The sequence below is a fragment of the Oncorhynchus kisutch genome, linkage group LG4 (assembly GCF_002021735.2).
Source record: "Oncorhynchus kisutch isolate 150728-3 linkage group LG4, Okis_V2, whole genome shotgun sequence".
NCBI lineage: Eukaryota > Metazoa > Chordata > Actinopteri > Salmoniformes > Salmonidae > Oncorhynchus > Oncorhynchus kisutch.
Window position 1 is genome coordinate 79,178,393 of NC_034177.2, and position 11,712 is coordinate 79,190,104.

The window sequence follows — 11,712 nt, forward strand, 5'->3', positions numbered from 1 at the left end:
CTCAGGGACATTCAGAGACGTGTCCCGAAGTCACTCTTGCATTGTCTTGGTTGTGTGCACAGTCCTGTTGGAAGGTGAATCTTTGCCCCAGTCTGAGGTCCTGAGCACTCTGGAGCAGGTTTTCATCAACTGTGGGATGTTATATAGCCAGGTGTGTGCCTTTCCAAATCATGTCCAATCAATTGACTTTGCCATAGGCGGACTCCAATCAAGTTGTAGAAACATCTCAAGGGTGATCATTGGAAACAGGATGCACCTGAGCTCAATTACGAGTCTCATAGAAAAGGGTCTGAATACTTATGTAAATAAGGTATTTCTGTTTTTTATTTTCAATTAATTTGCAAACATTTCAAAAAACCTGTTTTCGCTTTGTTATTATGAGGTATTGTGTGTAGATTGATGAGGACATTATAAAAAATCATAAATTTTAGAATAAGGCTGTAACGTAACAAAATGTGGGAAAAAATCAAGGGGTCTGAATATTTTCTGAATCCACTGTATACCAGTCATCGGATCCTAAATGTTATCTGTGCATGGCCTTGGAACACTCAGTTCCACAAAGTAACAGAGCAACAATAAGACTAAAGTTGTAACCAACGACAAGAGCAAAATGTCAATGACAGCATTCAGATATTCTCTGTACTTGCAATGTCACTACTGGCCTACTTGGCTTTCTTGGGAATTGGTAGTCCATTGATTGGTGAATACTTTACATATTTGTTGAACCTTGAAGGGCTATTCAAACTCAACTGCCAAAATTGTAAAAGAAATTCAAAATCTCCTAAATAATTTGTTACATTACATTTACATTTACATTTTAGTTATTTAGCAGACGCTCTTATGTTTATTTTTTATCCTGAAAAACTCCTTGCCGATGACAAGCATACCCATAGCATGATGCAGCCACCACATACTGAAGATATCAGGAGTGGTACTCAATGATGTGATGTGTTGGATTTTCCGTATATATTCAGGAAAAAAGTTAATTTATTTTTGAATATTTGTATTCTGTACAAGCTTCCTTGTTTTCACTTTGTCATTTAGGTTTGTATTTTGGAGTAATTACAATGTTATTTATCCATCCTCAGTTTTATCATAAAGCAGCCATTCAACTCTGTAAATGTTTTAAAATCACCATTGTCCTCATGGTGAAATCCCTGAGCAGTTTCCTTCCTCTCCAGCAACTGAGTTAGGAAGTACGCCTGTATCTTTGTAGTTACTAGTTTTATTAATACACCTTCCAAAACATAATTAATAACTTCACCATGCTGAAAGGGATATATATTCAGCGTCTTTTTATTTTTTTTACACTTCAACTTATCGGTGCCTTTCTTTGCCAGGCATTGAAAAACCTCCCTTGTCTTTGTGCTTGAATCTGTGCTTGAAATTCACTGCCTGATTGAGGAACGTTACAGAATATTGTTTGTGTGGGGTACAAAGATGGGTTAGTCATTATAAAATCATGTTAACCAGTATTGTTGAACACGGAATGAGTCCATGCAATTTATTATGTGATTGGTTAAGTATATTTTTTTACTCCTTTACTTATTTAGGCTTGCCATAACAAAGGGGTTGAATACTTATTCACTCAAGACATTTCAGCTTTACATGTTTTATTCATTTAAAAAATGTTCCACAAACAAAATTCCACTTTGACTTTATGGGGTATTATGTGTAGATCAGTGTCACATCTCAATTTAATCCATTTTAAATTCAGGTTATAACACAACAAAATGTGGAAAAGTAAAGGGGTGTGAATACTTTGTAAAGGCACTGTATCTCAGCCATAGTAATGTTTCATCAATAAAGTAGCCATCAGCAAAGTCAGTGCAAGTAAGGGGGAGGTAAAGTCAAGTGTGAGTGGTATTTTTTTTTGGGGGGGGGGGGGGATTATGTGGGATTATTTAAAATACTCTTTGAAGAGATAGGGTTTTAGATTTTTTGGGAATATAGGCAAGGACTCTGCTCTCCTAGCTTCAGGGGGAAGCAAGTTTCAGCATTGGGGAGCCAGGACAGCGAAAAGCTCTGACTGGGCTGAGCCTAGAGATCAGCGGTGGCAAAACAGAATACTTGGTGGTTTTTTTTCACCTCTATTTAACCAGGTAGGCTAGTTACAAATGCGACCTGGCCAAGATAAAGCAAAGCAGTTCGACACATACAACAACACAGAGTTACACATGGAATAAACAAAACATAGTCAATATTACAGTCAAATAAAATTAAAATAAAAGTCTATATACAGTGAGTGCAAATGAGGTAAGATAAGGGAGTTATGGCAATAAATAGGCCATGGTGGCGAAGTAATTACAATATAGCAATTAAACACTGGAATGGTAGATGTGCAGAAGATGAATGTGCAAGTAGAGATACTAGGGTGCAAAGGAGCAAGATAAATAAATAAATACAGTATGGGGATGAGGTAGGTAGATAGATGGGCTGTTTACAGATGGGCTATGTACAGGTGCAGTGATCTGTGAGCTGCTCTGACAGCTAGCGCTTAAAGCTAGTGAGGGAGATATGAGTCTCCAGTTTCAGAGATTTTTGCAGTTCGTTCCGGTCATTGGCAGCAGAGAACTGGAAGGAAAGATGACCAAAGGAGGAATTGGCTTTGGGGGTGACCAGTGAGATATACCTGCTGGAGCGTGTGCTACGAGTGGGTGCTGCTATGGTGACCAGTGAGCTGAGATAAGGCGGGGCTTTACCTAGCAGAGACTTGTAGATAACCTGTAGCCTGTGGGTTTGCGAGTATGAAGCGAGGGCCAACCAACGAGAGCGTACAGGTCGCAATGGTGGGTAGTGTATGGGGATTTGGTGACAAAACGGATAGCACTGTGATAGACTGCATCCAGTTTGTTGAGTAGAGTGTTGGAGGCTATTTTATAGATGACATCACCGAAGTCGAGGATCGGTAGGATGGTCAGTTTTACGAGGGTATGTTTTGAAGCATGAGTGAAGGATGCTTTGTTGCGATATAGGAAGCCGATTCTAGATTTAATTTTGTATTGGAGATGCTTAATGTGAGTCTGGAAGGATAGTTTACAGTCTAACCAGACACCTAGGTATTTGTAGTTGTCCACGTATTCTTAGTCAGCGCTGTCCAGAGTAGTGATGCTGGACGGGCGAGCAGGTGCGGGCAGTGATCGGTTGAATAGCATGCATTTAGTTTTACTTGCATTTAAGAGCAGTTGGAGGCCACGGAAGGAGAGTTGTATGGCATTGAAGCTCGTCTGGAGGTTAGTTAACACAGTGTCCAAAGAAGGGCCAGAAGTATACAGAATGGTGTTGTCTGCGTAGAGGTGTATCAGAGAATCACCAGCAGCAAGAGCAACATCATTGATGTATACAGAGAAGAGAGTCGGCCCGAGGATTGAACCCTGTGGCACCCCCATAGAGACTGCCAGAGGTCTGGACAACAGGCCCTCCGATTTGCCATACTGAACTCTGTCTGAGAAGTAGTTGGTAAACCAGGCGAGGCAATCATTTGAGAAACCAAGACTGTCGAGTCTGTCAATAAGAATGTGGTGATTCACAGAGTCGAAAGCCTTGGCCAGGTCGATGAATATGGCTGCACAGTAATGTCTCTTATCGATGGCGGTTATGATGTTGTTTAGAACCTTGAGCGTGGCTGAGGTGCACCCATGACCAGCTCTGAAACCATGAAGTGCTTTGAAAGGCTGGTCATGGCTCAAATCAACCGCATCCTCCCGGACACCCTAGATCCACTCCAATTCGCATGCCGCCCCAACAGATCCACAGATGACGCAATCTCAATCGCATTCCCCACTGCCCTTTCTCACCTGGACAAAAGGAACACCTATGTGAGAATGCTGTTCATCGACTACAGCTCAGCGTTCAACACCATAGTGCCCACGAAGCTCATCACTAGGCTTAGGACTCTTGGACAAAACACCTCCCTCTGCAACTGGATCCAGGACTTCCTGACGGGCCGCCCCCAGTCGGTAAGAGTAGGCAACAACACGTCTGCCACGCTGATCCTTAACACTGGGGCCCCTCGGGGGTGTGTACTTAGTCTCCTCCTGTATTCCCTGTTCACCCACGACTACGTGGCCAAACACGACTCCAACACCATCATTAAGTTTGCTGACGACACAACAGTGGTAGGCCTGATCACCGACAACGATGAGATGGCCTATAGGGAGGAGGTCAGAGAACTGGCAGTGTGGTGCCAGGTCAACAACCTCTCCCTCAATGTGAGCAAGACAAAGGTGCTCATCATGTACTATAGGAAAAGGTAGGCCGAACATGCCCCCATTAACATCGACTAGCTGTAGTGGAGTGGTTCGAGAGTTTCAAGTTCCTTGGTGTCCACATCACCAACGAACTATCATGGTCCAAACATACCAAGACAGTCGTGAAGATAACACGACAAAACCTTTTCCCCCTCAGAAGACTGAAAAGATTTGGCATGGGCCCCCAGATCCTCAAAAGGTTCTACAGCTGCACCATTGAGAGTATCCTGACCAGTTGCATCCCCACCTGGTATGGCAACTGCTCGGCATCTGACCGTAAGGTGCTACAGAGGGTAGTGCGAATGGCCAAGTACATCACTGGGGCCAAGCTTCCTGCCATCCAGGACCTAATATGGGCTTTCAGAGGAAAGTCCATAATAGCCCATAAAATTGTCAGAGACTCCAGTCACCCAAGTTATAGACTGGTTTCTCTGCTACCGCACGGCAAGCGATACCAGAGCGCCAAGTCTAGGACCAAAACGCTCCTAACAGCGTTTCAATTTCTCAATTTAGCCCTATCCATATAGGCCATTCCCACGAGTGATGGGAGTCAATTGCCCTGATATTTGTAATGTAAGTGTAATGCACTTCTATGAGTAGTGGGTGCGGAGTCAGGCGCAGGGAACAGAGGCGCCGGCGCAGGAAAAATGGTCACGCCAAAACACCATGCGCATAACAAAGACCGGCCCAAAAACAACCACAAACAGGAACAGAGGAAATAAGCCCACACAAAAGAAGGCGGGCATCGCCGGTTTAAATAGCCCAACTAAAACCTAAACAAGAAACAGGTGTAATGTAAGGAAGTGGTCTCATGTATCGATTCATCAACAGTAACCAATAAGACAAAACCAACAGAAAAGGGAAAAGGGATCGGGGGCAGCTAGTAGACCGGTGACGACGACCGCTGAGCGCCGCCCGAACAGGAAGAGGAGCCACCTTCGGTGGGAGTCGTGACAGTAAGTGTTTAATGTGTCCAGCTGTTTTTCAGACTGCACCTATGTCAATCTAAAGACGAGTTCCCATAAAGGAAGGTGCCACATCCACCAAATAATCTAGCTTTGACAAAGTCGAAACAAGTCAGTTTTTTTAAGAATAAAAGCACCATGCATAGAAAACAATTTTTCTTTTGATATTTTTTGGGAGACCACCATTTCTACTCTTCCATTTCTTAAATGATTATTACATGGTCTATGGGCTGCAAATTATTATAACATGGTCTATGTGCTGCAAATCACACAACAATATGGATTTAAGAGGCCAAATTAAATTAGTTAAATGAGATTATTGAGAGCCCTTCCAGAGATATTTTTTTTATTTATTTCACCTTTATTTAACCAGGTAGGCAAGTTGAGAACAAGTTCTCATTTACAATTGCGACCTGGCCAAGATAAAGCAAAGCAGTTTGACACATACAACAACACAGAGTTACACATGGAGTGAAACAAACATACAGTCAATAATACAGTAGAAAAATAAGTCTATATACAATGTGAGCAAATGAGATGAGATAAGGGAGGTAAAAAAATAACATTAAAATTAAAATAATAAAATAAAAAAAAGGCCATGGTGGCGAAGTAAATACAATATAGCAAGTAAAACACTGCAATGGTATATTTGCAGTGGAAAAATGTGCATGGTAGAGATAGAAATAATGGGGTGCAAAGGAGCAAAATAAATAAATACAGTAGGGGGAGTGGTAGTTGTCTGGGCTAAATAATATATGGGCTATGTACAGCTGCAGTAATCTGTGAGCTGCTCTGACAGCTGGTGCTTAAAGCTAGTCAGGGAGATAAGTGTTTCCAGTTTCAGAGATTTTTGTAGTAGATGTTTGTAGATAAAGGTAGGCCTATATCTTTTCAGATTACTGTGACCATGGCCAAGTATAGGTTCCAACTAACACTCACATCTCATATCAATTGTCATTGTTTTACATCGGATTATAGCAGAATTCTAGATGAGTCAGGCCAATGCACCATTACCACAAATCCACAAATGTTTTCCCCATCTGGACAATCCCCCCATACAATCTCTTGAATTCAGTACATGCACATTGCACACAGCATATTGCCAGTGTTCCCTTTCTTGTCATTTTTCTTAAGCGAGCGAGTTAAGCACGTACCTTCGGTAACCATCAGGAAGTTAGACATCTCATTAGCAGACATATTGCTGGTGGGCATATTTACATGTCTCTGTACATTTAGATGAACAATGACAAAAGGTACATCTGATAAAGCATTCAAAGTACTGTTAGTATTGTTTAAAACTTAGCAGGACTCAATCAAGCTATAACATTATTCTCAGGGCAAAGACAAACTAGTTTGCATAATTGTCAACATTACAAATGAAGAGTTTTGAACAATCACTTGCTCGTTTTGGGTTACTGGTAGTTGACAGCATTGCTGGAACATAGAGATCAATATGTTCTCTTGTTATCAGGGATCAAACTCCTCTTCTGAAACAACACTGTGTAATGAAGGGACAAGGGACACCTCTAGGCTTTCCAATAACTCCAATCACTCAATAGATCTTTATTATGGGTTTAATACAGGTGCATAAGGTAATTGCTGTCCTTGTGCTGACAAGTAATATTTCTTTACAAATGTCTGTACAAACCGAGCTCTTACATAATACAGATTTGATGGCTGAATTCATGAGACGCAAACACCTGTGAAGAGGACCTTCATATTGAGCCAGACTAACATACTGTAAATTAAGTGTCCGAATACAGGTGACTTTCTGTAGGTGCAAGGACTGGATGGAGACTGATAACTATTAAGCAGCTTTATCGGGTCAAACCCCATTAAACACCATCAGCCACGGAACTAGAACTGTCTGTCACTTCCTGTATCAATAAAGTTTAACCCCACACAGTCAAAGCATTGGCCAATAGGAAAACAGATCATTTGTATCAGGTAAATAAATAGGTAAACACAGTTATTTCCTGTAAAACAGATTCACCACATATTAGCACTGTGTATAACTGACATATAAATGAAATAATTACTCAGGAAATAATCCCACAATACTAACATTGATTTGAAGGGCATGTTGTATTACCAAATGCATCAATACTAGACTTGGAGGTGGTCTTCAGGAGTGTCAAAATACATGGATATAACATATGGACCACTGAAAAAGGAAAAATACTTATTTGAACTTGATACAACAATTTAAGAAATTAGAGGTTTGGAAGCAAACAGAAATGTATTTTTTTTAATACTGCCTTCTTACAGCTTGGGACTTCAGTAACTATTAGGCTAACTATTTAGCAGTCTTATGGCTTGGGGTTAAACGCTGTTCAGGGTCCTGTTGGTTCCATACTTGATGAATCGTACCGCTAGCCGTGTTGTAGCAGAGAGAACAGTTTATGAAGTCCCATGCAGATGAATGATGTGCCATCTACTATCCTAAACACTACAGATGGAGGATCTTAATTTGAGCCAGTTTACTACAGCAGGAAAAGAATCCTGCAGCAACAGGAAATATGAATTATTATGTGGATTATAATTAATGGACATTTTGTAGAGGTTGATACACTTTGCATTAGGTAAAATCAAGTCCCAAATGTCAAAGTGAAAATTACAAATCTTAGAAGCCTTTTAAAACTCAAATACACTACAAGTTTGCATTTACTGCTTTGCAGGAAAATTGACAGCTGCAGAGGGACTCTGGTTTCTTATAGGCCTAACTGGAGCCTTTAAAACAACACACTGAAGTGTAAATACATGAAATGAAAGGAAAGACCCTCCCAAAACATTTATTTTTAAAGAAGACCACAGACATGTAGTTCCACAACTAAAAAATCCACGAGGGCAACAAATAGGGTGGAGATAAGAAGACGGTGGCCCAGATTAGCCTGTAAATTAACTGCCACCCAGTTTGAGAACAGAGTAGCACCTAAGATGATGAGGCAATTAACCAACATGGAGAGAAGGAAGGCAAAAGAGTAACAAACAAACAGAACAGAACATTCTGTGATGTCATAGTAGCAAATGTTGGGACGTTGGATGCAACAGTTTTATTCTAAAAAAGGAGCTGCCAAAAAGAAACATTTTATTCATAAGGTCATTATGATAGAAGTCAATGGGTGCAATAAATGGATGTTTCCTTCAATACTTGCTGGTCAGTTATTGCTGGCTTTTGAAATACAGTGCTTTCGGAAAGTATTTAGACCCCTTGTCTTTTTCCACATTTTGTTGTGTTACAGCCCAAATCTAAAATTGCTTATATAGTTTTTCCACCCCTCCTTAATCTACACACAATGCCCCAAAACAGTTTTTAGAAAATGTTGCTAATAATTTTTTTTTAAACACGGAAATATCATGTTTACATAAGTATTCAGACCCTTTACTCAGTACTTTGTTGAAACACCTTAGAACATCTTCTTGGGTATGATGCTACAAGCTTGGCACACCTGTATTTGGGGAATTTCTCCCATTCTTCTCTGTAGATCCTCTTAAGCTCTGTCAGGTTGGATGAGGAGCATCGCTGCACAGCTATTTGCAGGTCTTTCTAGAGCTGTTCGACCGGGTTCAATTCTGGGCTCTGGCTGGGCCACTCAAAGCATTCAGAGACTTGTCCCGAAGCCACTCCTGCGTTGTCTTGGCTGTGTGCTTAGGGTGGTTGTTGTGTTGGAAGGTAAACCTTCACCCCAGTCTGAGGTCCTGAGCGCTATGGAGCAGGTTTTCATCAAGAATCTCTCTGTACTTTACTCTACCACAAAAGTCTGATTGGTGGAGGGCTGCAGAGATGGTTGTCATTCTAGAACATTCTCCCATCTCCACAGAGGACCATGGCCCTTCTCCCCGGATTGCTCAGTCTGGCCGGTGGCCAGCTCTAAGAAGAGTCTTGGTGGTTTCAAACTTCATCAATTTAAGAATTATGGAGGCCAATGTGTTCTTGGACCTTCAATGGTACCCTTCCCCAGATCTGTGCCTCGACACAATCCTGTCTCGGAGCTCTACGGACAGTTCCTTTGACCTTATGGCTTCGTTTTTGCTCTGACGTTCACTGCCAACTGTGGGACCTTATATAGACAGGTGTGTGCCTTTTCAAATCATGTCCAATCAATTACATTTATCACAGGTGGACTCCAATCAAGTTGTAGAAACATCAAGGATGATCAATGGAAACAGGATGCACCTGACCTCATTTTCGAGTCTAATAACAAAGGGTCTGAATACTTATGTAAATAAGCTATATCTGTTTTGTTTTTTATATATATAATTTGCAAACATTTCTAAAAGCCTGTTTTTGCTTTGTCATTATTGGGTATTGTGTGTCGATTGCTGAAAAAAATAATTCAAATAAACCTGTATCGGAAACAACATGTGGAAAAAGTCAAGGGATCTGAATACTTTCCGAAGGCACTGTACCTAAGTCAGTAAGTAATACATGTTCCAGTCTAGTGTGGCGATACTTCATTCTTGTAGCTCCAAGCACACTTGCATTGAATAGCTTTAGTACCTGAACAGATAGCAGCTGGGAATGGCTTTGGGGGCCAAAGAGAGATTTCCTGTCGAAACTGTAGGTAATGGAACCTTTGAACTGGGACAGGAACTCCCACCTAGACACAGACAGTCTTAGGAAGACAAAAAAACATTTAAATCCCCATGTAGACTAACTGCTGCCAGTGTTTCTATAGCTTTCTTGCAACTATGTTAGATGAAACAACACAAAACAAAAAAGACCTAACAAGAGGTAAATTAAAAACGAGGCAATTGTACAGCATCACCGGTTGTCATCATGTGAAGTGGACACTCTTGTACTGAACTCATAGTTCAGCTTTTTAGTGCAGCATCTCGAAACAACCAATGCATGTATGCAATGTATGTTGAAAAGCTGACTGAAATACCAAAATAATCTATGTTTTTTTAAATACCCTAATTAACCATGTATGATTAAAAAAAAGTGATGATGAATGTGCCACACTACAAGCAATGTACCACAAGCATCTATCACAACTATCTCGACCAGCTTAAAATACAAGCTGGTCTAAACTGAATTTTCCAGCAGGGCCCCATATGCAATTATGCAGTCCAATACATCCACAGTGAGGTTTCAACTGATTTGTACTATTTGTCTTTAGTTTAAATGATTTAATAACATTTCAACCTTGTTTAACATTACCTAGTCCAATTGTGGCATAACAGTAGGCCTATTTGTTTGCATCCGTTTCAATGCGGTGCACATATTTTGAAGGTGAACTGCTGATTCCACTATTGTTGGAATGTTGCTCACTTCCAATATCATTAATGTTGCACACTTCACAGTTGTCACTTACGCAGCCACTCCACTCTCATTACAGTTTCTTCTGTGTTTCTGAGAGTTTATCCCGCAGCCGTTTTTTTCTCCAGTCCAAGAACTTACATCTCGCTTGATTGGCCTGCCATCCCGAAAGGAACCTCCCTCAAATTAAATAGTGATTGCAACTTGCAACGTCCTCTCAGAAACGTCTATAGGAACACACCATACGGATGATCCTATTGAGAGTCTTGAGCAGATCGACCCCTAGCCTTTTGAAGGCCCTAAGCGAGATTTGGTACAGTGTTAAAGTAAAACTGTTGCAGTTCTAAAACTAATGTCATGCAATTCTACTCATTTTGCCATGAGGTGGTGATTGTTCTTTTGCAGTTTTATAGCTAATTTCATGCAATTCTGCACATTCAAATCAATTCCTACAATTCTAGGCATTTTTCCTCGACTAATGCCATTTTCATACGATATCTGAGTGAGAGTGACTAACAAAACCAATGCCCTGTGTGCCCAGTCTGTAATTTGATGATGATTAGGCTACTACTTGGTTTAGATAGCTGGCTAGACTACCTTACCTAGCAATATAAAATGTTTTTGCTAACATGGGCTTTGAGTGACTGTCATTGACTAACATAACAAGTGAAAAACTGCTGATGCACTACCAAATGTCCAACTTGTAGCTTGTGTATTCCATCTGTATAACTCTCAACAGTAAGTTGAGTCCGCAACTGAGTTACTTAACATAAAATAAATAAAAAATAAAGTGTGTAAGCTCTGGTCTTGAGGGCCAAATATGAAGGTAAAATGCACCTGTGGGAATCTGTGGGAAAACAGTGCCCTCTTGTGCGTAAAATTAAATATCCACAAAAGAGGCCATGGGAGATTCAGTGTGAGATTGTTGTGCATTAGTGCATTGCCCTAATAGTCTACGATATGGCAGACACACTGTTAATTTGGTACTGCTACTGAACTGCCACTCCTGGCACATGTGTCAATCCTCAATAGGCGCTTCTCGAGCGCTGCTCATCACGTTGCCACGCAACAACCATCCATGATCACGCAGGACCTAGCGCGTTGCATACTGGGAGTATCTCGGTGATGCTGATTCAGAGTCGCCAGTAGTTACCACAGCCACAAAGTCATAAATCCCGCCTATTTCTACCATTTATATGCTTAAAATCTGATTTTAAACCTAATTCCCTAACCT